This window comes from Pyrus communis, chromosome 2 (genome assembly GCF_041283825.1).
Source record: "Pyrus communis isolate YQ-2024b chromosome 2, ASM4128382v1, whole genome shotgun sequence".
Taxonomy (NCBI): Eukaryota; Viridiplantae; Streptophyta; class Magnoliopsida; order Rosales; family Rosaceae; genus Pyrus; species Pyrus communis.
The window spans coordinates 3,562,262-3,579,158 of record NC_142566.1 but is presented as its reverse complement, the minus strand read 5'-3'; positions in this window follow the sequence as shown (position 1 = coordinate 3,579,158).

Here is a 16,897-nt window from a genome sequence, read left to right as displayed (position 1 = left end):
TTCTATCTCTACGTAGGATTTACACAATCACATATTAATAAGAACATGTCACAACAAGTTTTAATTCAAAAATTAGTTTTTCTTCCAAAAGTTTTAGCTTAAAATTTTAGTCTAAGATTATTAAAGAATGAACTAACACTATGTTTGGATGAGGGAAATAAACTTGGAATTTGGATAAAAGTCAAATTTATAAATTGACATGCTCCAATTGCTTTGTTGGGATTCATAAACATAAATTTCTGCTTGGAAAAAAAAAATTTGGAATTTGGGACCTCAAATTCTCACGTGTGAAGCCAAACGGCCACACTCGCTCTACGTCACCCTATTGTGTTGTCCACATGTTAGGCTTGAAAATTCACCACATAAAGGTCGTGTTGAGAATGAATCTCATGTTGATGGGAAGATGGACCTTACATGGGCTTACAAGTAAGTTGGGCTACTCCCCATATTGCCAATTGATTTTATGGTGGAACCTCAACTTTCTCATGGTATCAGAGCAAGTTGTTCTACATATGAAGCCAAACGACCACACTTGCTCCACGTCACCCCGTTGTATTGTCCACGTGTTAGGCTTGCAACGTCGCCACACGTGAGGGGCTGTGTTGATAATGAATCCCACATTGATGGAAGGATGAGCCATGCATGGGCTTACAATTAAGTTGAGCTACTCCCCATATTGTCAAGTTTTATGGTGGAACCTCAACTTTCTTCAGCGTGCGCCGCAATTAATCACACTCTTAAGAGAATGCAATATCTACTTCCTAGATATCCTTTATATTCTCTTGGTTTAATAAGGATTCTACTATCCTAAAAGGTCCTCTCCTTGACTGATACAATCACACCCTTCTAGGGTTCATCTTTGGTAACGCAATCTATGTATACTTATGCTCTTGCCCACTGCTTGAGTGTTAATATTGCTCACTAACTTAACAGTTGGAGAGCCTTTTGGCCTTTGACAGGCAAAGTTTCGGTTTTTGCACACACGAAACTAAGACAATCATCATCATTGCAATATTGAAGGCACGAGTAACAAGGTAGTGTGTGCGGATATGGGGTGCCTCCATGTCCAAAGATTCACGAAGAATGAAGTTAAGATACCACACATCTAAAAGAAGAAAAAAAAGGGTACGTATTCCGACTTACTCCAGAAGACATGGTCTCTTAATATTGAAAATTGACAAAAATTGAGAATCAACAGATTAAGGTCTGGATCTAGTTATTTGTAGGGATCCTTCATGTCATGATCTTTTATATGATACTTATTCTTTATCATATAATATTGTGTAATCACATACGTTTAACATACATAAATGCTACTTAGTACCACGGTCTAGTAGTATTCTTCTTCACTTGTAAGTGAAAAGTCTTAGGTTCGATTCTCGCCAAAGGCGAATCTGAACCATATTATTGCTAGCCCATTGTGAGACTAAGTCTGCCCCTTCTCCGTTAGTGTAGATAATATCGTTTGTTCAAAAAAAAAAAAAAAAAAAACATACATAAATAAATCTAAGATTAACAGCGGAGAAACAATTATAATTTGGGTACAGCATCAGTCGGGACTATTTAAATTGATCACTTAAACACAATTATATAAATCCGGTTCTGTACACAACTTGAATGTGAAAGCGTGTACAATTAATGGCCAATCCCACATGTATTCCTTGATCAGTTTACAAAAAAACTTAATGATACAATAAGGCATACCGAAATTTGGTTGTGCTAGATATGAGATTGCTTGTGATAATGTAAATGCAAATTCAATTGTATTTGGCGACTCATGATACGATCTCATTCATATAGTATAGAGCACTGTTATTTTCTTTAATATTGAATCTGCAAAGAAAGCCATATATAATTAGAACAAATATAGATGGCAATAAAGGGTAAGTTACATATATCATCACTATAGAAGTTTGAGCAAGAAATATAGCGGCAATGATCTCTCAAAAAGGGTTTTCTGCAGTCGTTGTCTCTTTATTCTCTTCAGTTGACATCAAGAGCATCATAAGGTATTGGAAATAAAGTATAAGAAGTACAGAGAACAAGAGAAACAAGATAAATTGGGAGGAGAAAATTGGTGTGTTCATTCCTTCTTATTAGAGTACCTATTTATAGGTTTAGGATTTAAATAAAAAATGTCTCAACTATTTACATATTACATGTTGACTCAGAATGCGAACAGCCATATAATAAATATTATTTATAACATGAACTTCTTTTATTTCTTTGTCTTTTCAAAAATCCAAGTTTTCAAATTCCTTTGTTTTTTTAATTCTTGTGTTGCATGGAAAACTTTGATAAGGCATGATATTTAATGATAACCATTGTGTGAATGCAATTATGCAGGTTGATATCATGACATGCAAGGTGGCCCTAATTCATCCATGATGCGCAAGACAAATATAAAGGGTCTGGATCCTGCCTCCAGTGAGCAAATCATTCATCACAGCAACCATAGCAGTTCTACTAATTGTGAATTTTGAAGTATTCGTGTGCTTTAATTGATTAATAGGTTTTAATGTATTTGGTTTGGTCCGGCTCACCTCTGCAGGACAAGAAAAGCTCTGGATCGACCTCTTCTGGATCAAAATCTGTATCAGATGGCCAGAAACCTAAAGTAAGTAATGAATGAGGTATGGAGCAAATCGTCTTTGATTGAACTTTGAAGTCTGAATTTATCTTCTAGTTTTCTTATTTTCCATTAATGGAATTTCTGGTACGTACAGCAAAAAACTAAAGTACAAGGATTAGGGATATGAGAGATTACTCACAAATTTTCTCTAACGATGCGGAGCGTCCAGCTCCTGCCAAGGATTGCCCCCCAAAAAATGTCTCTTCCAAATTCTGGTGTGTTGGCTATTGAGTATTTTTATATGCCGCTAACTTTCTTTTGTTCATTGAAGATCTTATAAAGGTTTTTTTTATGATGTTGAAGGGGTGGGATCAAATCATATTTCGATTAAAAGCAAACAGCCATTGGAAAGTAATGGTAGGAAAGCGCCAACTATGAAAGAATAGATGCATCCTGAAGTTGGGTCCATTAAGTTAATTTCTGCCTGCAGAAGAATTGATTCAAAATCAATTGAAGATGTCTGCCTCAACTACTGAGAGGCAGACTTCTGCATCTGGTGCGAAGAATTCCATGTCTGGTTTGCACAAACCACTCCCTCCAAAGTTGCAGTCATCTGTTTCAAAGCAGCACCTGACACAGAGCTGGCTATGAGGGTAGCCCAAGTAGGCACCCGCCTAGGGCCCCCACTTCGGAGGGCCACCAAAAAAAAATTTATATTCTGTAATTAACATATAAATACAAAAAAAATAAGAAATTTCATAATTCATTTGTTAGTGTAGTGGAAATGTTCGGCGTTGTTAAATTTATGGGGTATTTAGATCCAGGTCCAAAAAAATCAGCTACTTTTGGATTGAGTCCAGTTAGATATTCTTCCCAGTTTAGGTCTAGTTGATCTTATCTTATTCCTGTTTTGCCCTTTATAGTAAAAATAAATATATATTTAAATTTCCTAATTTATGCATTATTTACTCAAATTTGAATCTTCAAATTCCTCAGTCTAGCCACAATTTAAGGAAAAAAATTTAAAAGTAAGTTCATGTGTATGGCTATAAACCCACGACTTAAGTTGAAATGAATGATATATATAAAACATATGAAAAAACCTATGAACAAAAACCTGTGATATAGGTAGACTATGAACAAAAACTTGTAATATAAGCAATGAACAAAAACCTATGGTATAGGTAGATAAATATTTTTAATTTGAATTAGAATATCAAGAACTAATGTGTGTGCGCACTATTAATCCATGGTATAAGGTAGATAGAACAAGATAACCTATGATACAGGTAAAAAAACACAATTAACTTGAGACAAATTATCAATAATGTGTGATAGGTAGATAATACAATTTATCCATGACACATGTAGTATAAAACACACAGAGGTAAATTAGAAAAAAGATGTGATATATATACCAAGAAGATCCATAGAAAATGATGAATAAAAAGATGATGCTGAGGGAGTAAAACACGAAGAGGTTTAGAATAGAAAAAAAAAAAAAAAAAAAACAAAGAACAGAGAAACATGAAAAAAAAAAGAAAAAAAAGAATTAAAGCATACAAGATTGGCTAAATTCTACAAATCAAACCAACAATAGAAATTTGAGTTGGACATCTTTGATCATCTACGCTTGGGAGCAGGGAGGAGGGAAAAAAAGAAGATATCATGAGGGATGAGAAGGAGACATCGTGAGGGAGAAAGAGAAGGGAGAATAGGAAACGTTTTAAAGAGAATTAAATTCCTATACTTAATCCGATCATTAAGCATAAGATAATCCTATGAATAAGGATTAAAAATCATCGTAAATATAAAAAAATTAATAATATATTAATTACTTAATTAGTCAATTTAGGGATAAATTTTGCAAAAGAATAAAAATAAGCTGATGTGTACAATGAGTCATTGGACCTAAGTCAATAATCAAGCAAAATTGGATTATACCTCATAAAGGCTCACAAAATTGAACTCATATCAAATTTTCCCTAAATTTATTATACTCGTCAATCAAGTTTTATTGTTCTTCACTCTCAATCTTAGACTCTTGACTGCAAACATTTAGTATATTTGCGCCTAATAATGTGAGCCGTGTAATGTTTAAGTAATGTTTGTATATTTATCTTCTTTTGATATTAATTTTTAATGATATTTAATATGAAAATATAATTTTTTATGTATTTAGCAAATTCTTTTTTATACAAATCAATATACGAAAAACCGAAGATTAGAGAACTTTAGGGCCCCCACTTCGAAGGCTCGCCTAGGGCCCCCAAATTCTCAGGGCCGGCCCTGACCTGACAATGGCCCTTTACCACTGTTGTGGAAAGATGTTGAACTCTTGCATGACGTAGATTCAAACCCCGTCAGTAATTAATATAACAAAATCTATCGTTTAACCAAAAAATTGTGGATTTTAGCAGATAAGCATGCAACAATTGCAAAAGAAAACCTCACCCTATACTATGTTGTATGATACTTGGCCCAAGAAAAAAAAGGCGGTGTTCCGATGATGAGTATGACCGTGAGGCCGGGAATGTTCGTGATGTGATAAGTGTTGGAGCAATATTAGAAAATATGAAAAATAACAATATAATTCCAATGATAATAATCATAAAGAAATTCACAACATCAATTATATATGAGATTAATATAAACAACTAGAGAGAAAGTTAGAATAACTGACAAATTTGGAGATTGAGGCTTGCATAAATGCAATGTCCTACAGATAGAATTTCGCCCTTACTTTTGTGCTTGTAGTTTGGTAGGCGTTCATCTCCCAGGATTCAACAATCTATAATCCAAAGTCAAATCACTTCAATCTTCGAACTCTGGCGAACTTTATATATTTCGTACTCTTAAGACACGACTTGGAATTTGACTCACGAAGCATGAGAGAAACAAAGTGGGGAAACCCTGTTTCTCAAGAGTAAAAATTAACTCTAATTCTCTATATTTAATACCAATGGTTTCATGGGTTTATATAGAATCCAATTTCTACTTATTAAAAAAATGTAACTTTTCATCCATAAGTATACATCACTTATTAGGGGAATACACCTAAACAACATAACCTTTCTAAGAAATTGGTTAACAATATTTTTCATTCAATTATTAAAATTATATATTACAATATTTCATATTATAATATATAATTTCCAACAATCCCCCACATGAATGAAAAATTTGGAAGAATTTGAGAGTACAGGCGGACAAGAGATGCATCGAGAGAGGTGTCTTTTGGACTTAAACCTACCCTAGTGAATACTTATCGGATTTACTTGGTGACGCAGTAAATATAGAATCATGAACTGTTCACCGCAATAGTAAACTGAGACAATAAGCAACACACATCACTAATCCTAATATATTTCGGTTCATACGATTGTGTTCATTTTGGTCCTAAACAAATCCCGAATTCATGAGAGCTTTAAAGAATTTAGTCATCTCATACTCATAGAAGCGACCCACTTCTACTCTCACATAGGTGACCACTGATTAAGAATAGTCTGCTCTATTCCTCTTATTTATAAGATATCATTATCATTAAATATAAATATACATCCTAAAACTTCTGCAGATAACACACTTCTTCCACCATAGGAATGAGGTATATAGTGTGTTAACTTCTTTGAATCATGCCCAACCAGATTGCCTATTGAACTTAGGCCATGGGATCTCCAATCAACTAAGTTAGGTTTTCGCTCGGCTGATTCATTAGTTATGTTAGCTTTAGCCTCATTCCCCTCGATAATCAACTTACTCTCTTGTCTAACCATTAATGGTGTGCACAATCCATCTTATGAAATTATATTTCATACGAGAGTAGTTGTTTGGCATTGTTTGAAATGTCAAGTCCTCAAAATTTATATTAGGACTTAATTACTAAGTAATTTGCTAACAATAAGCAATTGGGTAAACTCTCCCACATTTAAGGTATTTGTAAGAAGATCTCTAACCTTGCCATACCTTAAACAATTACTCATTACAAGAGATGACATCTTAAATGTCGTTCAATTAGCAAACTACTTTTAACCAACCCTTACAATTCTTTTATAATTGTAGTTTCTTTTAATGCTATCATTAAATCAATCACATTTTCCACTTTAAGAAGTAAGGAACAACTAAGATAGGCTCTATCTATCTTTTTAGGCCTTCATGCCTCACTAGAAATTATGAGAAAATCACTTCTTGGCTTTTATTCTTTCCTTGCTATGACTAACATGCATGACCCAATGGCCATGTCCATTCATATGCTTACTTAATAAGCATCATTATATTGAATTCAAATCTGTGAAATGTCTTTCATATTTTCAATATGGTCTTGTCCTTTCTAAAAGACCCCCACACTTTTATGATTATTTCTTTATATTAATATCACTTTAAGTGACACTCAATATCATCTTGGGCCTCTTGTAATTTATAAATATATCACTTCGAATAAAGCATATAAATGATTTTGCAACATTATTATCACTATATGATAATACATCCAGTCGGTATGTAGAAGTTTACACACCAACCCATGAACACATTTAAATATGTCAATGACTAGTTGGAAAGGTCATACCCTTTCATTGTCAAAAGCAGCACTTCAAATGGCATGCTTTTTCTTTGAATCTCACATGGCAGATTTCAATTTTCAATTCCACCACATCACAAAAATCATCCATTTGTTAAATAGTTGCATCTTTCTGCAACTTCACCGCCACATTGCAACTTCACCGCCACATGGTTCTATATGACTCAAATATAATGGATATAAAACGGCAGGCATGAAAGGCTAGAAGCCGCGATCTCACGAATTAACATCCAATGATCAATCCCAGTTATGCAACGGTTTGCATTCTCCTATGTATCAAGATATGACTTTCCTGATGTAAGAGCAATCCTTTTAATAATGAATTTCTCATAAACTGATATTGCTTATTAGTTTGATTCACTCCAAGAATCAATTAAGAAACCATGATCCAGTATGTTGGGACAGGACTATAATTTCTCATAATCCAAATCAATTGAAAGGTATTCAGTAAGCCTTAGTTGCAATTCAAAGTCAGATATTTGTTGTCATGGCGGTTACAAAAATAGTCATGCCTTTCCAGCATATCGCCCTTCCGCCAAGTAATGCATATATAGAGATATATTTTCATATCATCTACAACCATACCAATTCCTATGGGCCTTGACACAAGGATACCAGTCCAATGACTGATCGTCAGTATATACGAATATAGGTTTTTTCATGAACAGGTATGAGTTCCAGACTTTGCATGAACCAAGCTCATGAATAACCGTGTTGTTGGGAAGTTATCTACATGCTTTAAGTATAATTGAGTGGCTTAATTCCATCTAGATATTGACACTAGTTGAACAAAAATTGTCCTATATATATATATATATATATATATATAAAGTTGTAAAACTAATCACTGAAACATAATATAATTTAACATATATGCTATAAATTACCACAAAACAACCAATGTGAATGGTTCAGTAGTTCCTCAAACGGTCATTTCAAACATAAAATTGTGTACAACTAGTATGCATATCCTGGGTTTAAAGTATCTAATAATGTACCGATATCTAATATTGTACTGACACATACATATATCAATCATATATAAAACACACAAACCAATTGCGTGACTAGTGAGCATAAGCAGATGCAACCCATCATATTTCAATAAACTGATTATATATATGAATATCCATCCGCATATCATCATGATTTCTCACTTATCTTTCTCTGTATTCAAAACCAGCGACAATTCTCTCCATATTAGAGAAATGTTTCTTTCCTCCAAATGATGGCAAATGATGGCTAGACTCATTATTGAACATATTACGATGTAAGTTTTTCTACATTTTGAGATTAATTTCTCACATCCATATCTTCTAATTGTTCCATAGAAATTTCTATCTTTAGATTGTTGGAGCAATATTAGAAAATATGAAAAATAACAATATAATTCCAATGATAATAATCATAAAGAAATTCACAACATCAATTATATATGAGATTAATATAAACAACTAGAGAGAAAGTTAGAATAACTGACAAATTTGGAGATTGAGGCTTGCATAAATGCAATGTCCTAAAGATAGAATTTCGCCCCTACTCATGTGCTTGTAGTTCGGTAGGCGTCCATCTCCCAAGATTCAACAATCTATAATCCGAAGTCAAAGCACTTCAATCTTAGGACTCTGGCGAACTTTATATATTCTGTACTCTTAAAACATGACTCGGAATTTGACTTACGAAGCATGAGAGAAACAAAGTGGGGAAACCCTGTTTCTCAAGAGTAAAAATTAACTCTAATTCTCTATATTTAATACCAATGGTTTCATGGGTTTATATAGAATCCAATTTCTACTTATTAAAGAGATGTAACTTTTCATCTATAAGTATACATCCCTTATTAGGAGAATACACCTAAACAACATAACCTTTCTAAGAAATTGGTTAACAATATTTTTCATTCAATTATTAAAATTATATATTACAATATTTCATATTATAATATATAATTTCCAACAATAAGCAAATGTTTCGGTAAGCTCTATTCCCTCCAAACTTTTATGTCCATATTTCATTATGCTATGTGGTGAACATTGAAATATATTTGCGTTGGTTAGGAAGTTGTTATTTTTCACATACTCCTGATGATCAATTTTAAATTTCTGCAGTTATAATCTAGATAGATTTGCTGGTGATGCTGAAGACGACAGTGACATGAAGTAAGAAGCGTGTTGTAACACCCTTTAATTTGCAGAAATTAATCACTTCAACAATTTTCGATGGTTATACATGGTATACAAATTACAATCGAGTTTTTTTTTTTTTTTTTTCATACAGATGAATGACATGACTGAATATTATTTTGACCTTGTAGCGCACTGATTGCGAGAAGAGAGGATGAAGAGCAAGCTAGGTTGATGGAAGCAGAAGAAGGGAACGGATGGCCAGGTTGAGAAAGCAAAAGAAGCGTTAGCTGGTTCATTAGAGAGGGAGTGACCAGAAGGAATAAATTTTGCTTCACTTTGATTAGTTCTTTGGTCACACACACCAATGAAGTGGCACCGGTTTTTCTCTTACTAAAGTGTAGTTTTTGGATAACTTACCTCACTAATCAAGTATCTATTGTGGTGTTGAACAATTTAATTTAGGTTTTGTTTTGTTTTATCACAAAATAGGATTTGGCTGTAATATTTACATGTATTTGATATAATCATTAAGTGATTGTATTAAATACATATGTTTAATTGTATGAATTATATTTGACTATCAGATGATAATTGCATTAAAAACATGCAAGTATTGTAGTCAATCCTCACAAAAGGTCCCTCAAATTGTCAATTAGTACTACGGTCTAGTAGTATTTCTTTTTACATAAAAATGAGAGGTCTTAGATTTGAATCCAAAAAATGGCAAGTTCACAACTATTTATTCATCACGCCCTTAATGTAAATATTGTTGTAAAAAAAAAAAAAATTCCTTGGAATTGTCCCCTCCGCATTTTAGTGCTCAATTTCGATAGCAATTATCATTGTCTTTGAACTTTACTACTGCAATTCATTGTCGTTCTTCCATTTGATTACTCAAAAAAACTGTATATGGCACGGGGATCACAAGTTTAGTTAAATGGTGCCACATAGATAAATGATTTAGAGTGGTGATTTAAAATCAATAAAAAAAAAACAGGTTCATAGATCGGCTCCAAGCCACCCAATCCATACGACCTGCTCACTTGCTCAATTAACACGTGCGCCCCAGCAATCTAAAACAGTGTTTGAAATTTCTCCGATACGGTCAATATTTCTGAAAAATAAAGAAAGATATGGAAACTCTTTAATCAGAAAAATGATATTTCCAAGATAGACTTCACCTCATATTGGAGAAACTCTTAAATTTCGACTAAAATCGACAGATTTTGTCGATATTACCGACATGTTCCTTAAATATCGACAAACAGCCATATGACATTTCATACAGTTTCATTTTTAAATTTTCATGTTTTTTAGTAAACTTCTATCATTTTCATCCAAGACAACCAATATCGATATCGAATGTCAAATCGATATTTTTACAAATTTGCATATCGATATTTCGACCGATATCGATAATTTAAGCATTGGCTATAAGAAGTATCAGACTAGGACCTTGGGCCCATTTGTCGTTCCCGCCCAGTTGCACCTTGCATACCCAGGTCGAGAAAACTAGGGGCAGTCATGCTGCACCATTACGTGCGAAGAGGAAGGAGGAAGAAGGAAAGAATTTCATACCTAAGATTTCTCTGTGAATTCTCTATAGGAAAGCCTTAATTTGAAGTAAGAAATTTGTGAGAATCCAAGCAAAAGTTGTCTCCTATTTATACTAAATCGTTGTGGGGAAATAAAAGGAAACTTTTTCTTTCATGGCTTGAAGACCTACCTTGTGCTGGGAAAAAAAAAAAAAGTCCTATTCAATTACGAAATACTTCTCATTTTGTTTTTTACTTTTTGTTTTTTAGAACAAATGATATTATCTACATTAAGGGGTGGGGGAGTGAGTTAAGCCTCACAATGAGCTAACTATAATGTGGTTCAAATTCATCTTTGGTGAGAATCAATCCTAAGACGTCTCACTTACAAGTGAAGACGAATACCACTAGACCGTAGTACTAAGTGACCCTTTTGTTTCCTACTTAAACACAAACAAATGTGGCAGCATTTGTGGAGATACAAATTAACCACATCGAATAGGAGAATGACACATGGACAATATGCTAAATATGCTGATTTTACTCTTCATGTCGTGAGTAGACCACAATTTATTTAAAAGGGAGAAGACGTAGTCTATCCTAAGGTAATGGGCCACCAATAGACCATGAACTCTCTAGGCCGCCCATGATACGAGTCATGGGCTCTCCGGGTCACCCATGATATATATCACGTGTAAAGAGGGCTGCCCATAATAGGTTTTGTCGTTGGGCCATACCCGGTCCAATGGCGACAAGACACCGACTCAGCAGAGTCTCCCCTTGAGTGTCCGGCTTAATTGCACTTTTACCATGGGGACCTTCAAGACTACTAGCTGGTTGCGAAAATTGGCTTGCATCATCAAAGATTACCTAGTATAATCTACAACCTCCCCTCCCAACTGCCTACTAGGGTTTAGTCTCTATAAACAGCCAGATGAAACAATAATCATCACTTACTACTCAAAACTCTCTCAATTTCTCTTTTTACTCTATTATTATTCTGACTTAGACATCGTAGACATTTTTGGCAGACACCGTCCCTTTTTTCAAGTGTAGTAATAGACTGTCAGCACCAAAATATGAATAAAGCTTTTCTAATCCAATGCATAGGAGATTTTGTGTGTGTGTGTGTGTGTGTGTGTGTGTGTGTGTGTGTGTTTGGGGTTGTGTTGGTGGGATGTTCTCGAAGAGATATGCTCTAATTTTGAAGATAGCTTCTATCCTATAGTGATATACACAAACAAATACATTACATACTACTAAAAACACAGTAGGAATTGTGTGGAAAGCCAAATTCATGCATACGCAATAGATCAAATTACTCATTTCAATGAATAAATGGGTTTGTCATCTTAGCCTAGAAACCTTGTACAAGGAGAGAAACGGATGAGAAAGGCCTGCATTTCTGACAAATATGGCATCATTTGCTTGCAAGTTGGCTTTTGGGGTAGAGACAATCACAATCCACTTTTATAAAGAAGAAAAAATGAGACGTGTGGGATCAAATTAATTCATCACGAGAAGAAGCTTGCTAGCTAGTACCTACCATACCATACCATTTTTTTTAATAGAAAGGATACAACATGCTGCCTCTTATGCTTGGCCATGTGAAATCGTTCATTCCAACTCAAACTTTCTCTGCCTTTAATTATATGGAATTGAGATTTTCTCTGGATTTATGTGTTTGGAGCCTCCAGATTATATGTTCAGAGTTTCTGGAACTCTGGATCCGGAGTTTCTGGATCTTTGTGTTTGGATCTCACAAACCAAGAGATGTGGACTACTCAATTTCAATCCTTTGCTTCCATTAGCCCATCTCTCTGACCCACCTCACACAAACAAAGGGTCTGGATCTATATCTCTCTATCTTTAACTACTTGGATCTTCGAGTCCTTTGGCTCTGGATACAGAGATCCAAAGAGGATCTCCATTAAATTATATGATCCTAGTTGATGTCTTTTTTACCTCTAGAACATGATACGATATAATTTTCATAATGCACATACAATGTCACAACAATAGTGGAGTTATCACCAAGGCGCTAACTGTTAGAGATCAGAGTCCCATATTAGAAATATAAATAAAAACACATTATACAACTTGTATATGAAATATTCTAGCCTTAATATCACCGATTATTTTTGTTATAAAACTCCACACTTAGCGATAGGTTATCAAGAAAAGACAATATTAATGATATCAATGGAGAATCATGATGAGCCTGAGGTCTGAAAGTTTATCACGAACAAGTTCATATTAGGTATTTAACTCATAATAAAATTATTTTTATCAATAATGTGAATTGAATTTGAGATATCTCTCCCTAAGTGTAAACAAATATCATAATACCAAAACTAGTTGATATCATCTATTTTATTGAGTAATCAAAACAGTAGGAAAAATCCAAGGATGGCAATTGTCCATGCATGATGCGTTATGTTTCTTTCTTTTTCTTTGGCTTTTTGGTTCTACGCACATAATTGCTGACACAAATGGATGAAATTAGTTCTCGGAAAATTTCAAAATCAATTATATGTTACAGCTCACTGATTGGTCAATAGATGAATCGGTCAAAACTTGACTCACGTCCATTGGTAATAAGACGCGCCAATCAAAAGTTGAATTGGTCGGAAGGTATTAACCCAGTTTTTGCGTCATATTTTTATAGGGTAATGATATACATACACTTATTTTTATTTCTAATACGTTTCTTTTAATTTTTGGTCATCTAGATTGAATGAATTATAAAAGATTAATAACAAAAAATTAATAAATATGTGTAAAAGGTAAAAATAAATGTGTGAATAGCGCTATCCTTTAAAAAATAGGATGGAAGGAAACCATAAAAAGGGATCATTTTGGGGAGCTTCATAGAAGACGTGTCAATGAAATCTAGCCTTCAACATTGGTCTATGTTATAGCTTAACGTTAGTGTTGTTATCACTTAATGGTAGTAACGTTATTATATAAATTTGGTGGCCTAACAAATATTTATTTTCCAAACATAAAGTAGTTATTCGAAATGTTTTCAAAGCCTTTGACTAATTTAAAATCACTGTTAAAAATTTGGTGCTTATTAGTACTTAACCCTAATAACTAATACAAACTTCAAAGAGTATACTACGGATAAAATTCGGGAGGTCCTCCAATTAAAGGGACTTCAACGTAATAGACAAGCCCAGCCTGGCCAAACTTGTGGCCACAATAATGGTGGATTTGTGGGCATGAAAAGGCTTGCAAAGCCGAAGAAACTTTATTGTTGATAACTAGAAATTCATTCGCTTCACGAACTAGCAATTAAGAGATTCTATGCAAGACCAGGATGTGGTAGTAAAATTTTGTTGTCTTCGGATTTGACAAAATTGTACATACAAAATAAATTAACACATTTGGTTACAACCAAAGTCACGCGCCCAATAAAACAAATTAAACATTTTTGTTTATAGCCAAAGCCAAGCACCCAATGAGAGGGGGTTTGGCTAATAAACCTCCGATCCTAGTGTAGTTTCTCTAGGAAGAGAGGGAGATTTAGGTTGGATTGCAAAGAATCAACTTACTTGAGAAGTGTGTAGAATGAAGTATTTATAGAGTATAGAGCATGTCAAATGTGTATGGTTTCTTTCCTAATAATTGTTGTACTTCACAAGTCACATTAATTTGTTGACCAACAACATCTCGGCCCCTAACTTCAAGAGCGTTGTAAATATTAAGCATCTTGTCCGATGGAAAAGCTATCATGCCATGTGTCAGTGTCTGATTGGCCAAATGGTGTTATTCATTAGTTGCAGTAGAAAAGTATCTTTAAGATGTTGAAATATCTTCAAAAGATGCTTGAGAATAATCCTTTGAGATATTATCAAATAAATAATAATATCTAAGAATTATCTTTAGAGAATCCTTAATTGAAATTTGATTGTGCATTCTTGAATAAAGGAATATGTGTTCATTTAGGAAAGCTTAAAGGTAGGAATTAGTTATTGATCTACCTTTAATTCCCTTACCTTATTTCCTTGACATGGCAAGTGGAGCTTAGAGAAATTTTCTTGGTGGTTGAACTGCAACAGATATGGACCTTACCAATTTAATGAGGTTATTCTTGTCAATAGCTAATAAAAATCCACATATCAGCTCTAGAACTTTATGAATTATTTTTGGGTCCACACCAGCAACATAACTAATTGAAGAATGCACCCTAGATAGGATGAACCAATAACACACATACATAAAATTAAAACGCTCATTTGGAGTGACTTATAAAAATCTCACCAGAGAGGCACTTATTGACAGAAATACAACCCCAACAACACAAGAACAAAATTTTAAAAGAAACAAACTACGACGCATATAAATACTATGTAAGATCCATCCAATGATGCCTTTCACATCAACTCGAATCGAATCAGCCTAGATCGGGATCAACATATAAATCAGGACCACCCTTAGTTTTATTATTGTGCATAGGTTGAGCCAAGGTGTACAACATTCCCAACACAATATGCGACTTGGATACCAATTACTCAAGACAAGAGATCTTCGTTTGGTTGCTAAACCCGAAGTATAAGAAACGTCGATCGACCGAAAAATACCGGGAGGATGTAGATCTCGTAGAGATGAAGGAGATAGTTGAGATCCGGTCATGAAAGAAAAGAGGTGGAAGGAAAGGTTGAGTGGCTAGGAAGAAGGGGAGAAGGGTGCCACTGAATCGACAAATAGCAGTGAGTGTTAAATGTTTTTCCTACATTGTTTAAACCTTGGATTTTTTTTCAATTTAGTTTTATATATTACCCCCTCCAAATAAAATTTTAGCTCAACCACTATTAGTCTTGATAACGAGATATATCTTCGAGGATCTACTTTGTGGAGCAAAAAATAATCCTAAAAATTTAGAAGTTGACACGTGGACTTTAGCTAAAAAAAAAATACAAGACTTGTCTCATTAAATGGGACGGCACATTTATATTCTCACACACAACTTAGCATTCCTGGAAGTGCAGGCATTGGACTATGACTGCTCAAGGCTCTGCTCGTGGCATGGAAAAGTCAAAGATATTAAATATAGGATTAATTACTAAATCATATCTTTAGTACATTCTCACTTGAACACTAACTCTATCAAGTAAGGAATCCCTATCGCAATCAATTAGAGATTCTCACCATTATTCCAAGATATTATCTCCTAATTAATATCTTGAAAGTCTTTTTTCTTTGCGCATCTTACCAATGGCACAACTTGGTTAATAAGAGGCCGCCGTGTGTAAGTCAAAACCCTACACCATGGACGGCCACTACCTCTTATTAATACCCTCATCACCTCCAAATTTTGGTAAGCTGCTACGCAGACAAGCCCTAAACACTCACTCATTTCAGAGAAATTAACTTGGGCATCGTGAAGCTTTGGTCTTTGATCAAATGTGTTGAATGTTTTGTAAGTACAAATTCGTCAAGACTGAAGACGGCATATTTTTGCTATCACACATTTGTTTTTATATGGGCTAATGTGTAAGCCACATGTGTACCATATTGACAAAAGACAACTCATCAATTTAATAGAGACTTAGATATTCAAAGACATGAAAGATGTAAGTACAATTCCAAAACTTCAGGGTGCAAGGAGGAAAAATTAAAACATCATTACCTGTGTTTGAAAATAACTCCAAACATAAAAGGAATGTAGTTAACTTTCTTAATACTATTAAGATAGAGAGAGCTACCTAGTATTATGATCTAATAATATGTCTCTTTATAAGTGAGATGTCTTATGTTCGATTCTCGTCAAAGGCAAATTTAAACAACATTATTGCTAGCTCATTGTAAGGCTTAACCCAGTCTCACATGACATTAGTGTAGATAATATTGTTTGTTAAAAAAAAAAGATAAAGAGAGATTGAGATTTGAGAACACACTTACTTTCTTTTGGTTTGGACACTTATCTTGAAAGAAAAAAAAAAGAAAAGGATGTTAACTTTTTTAACATACGCTTTTTTCTGCTAAACAATTTTTAAAATGGAGTTTTAACTAAAAATTCGTTGTACTGATCACTTTAAAGAAAAACTACATTTTTACACTAAAAAATCAATCATGGTAC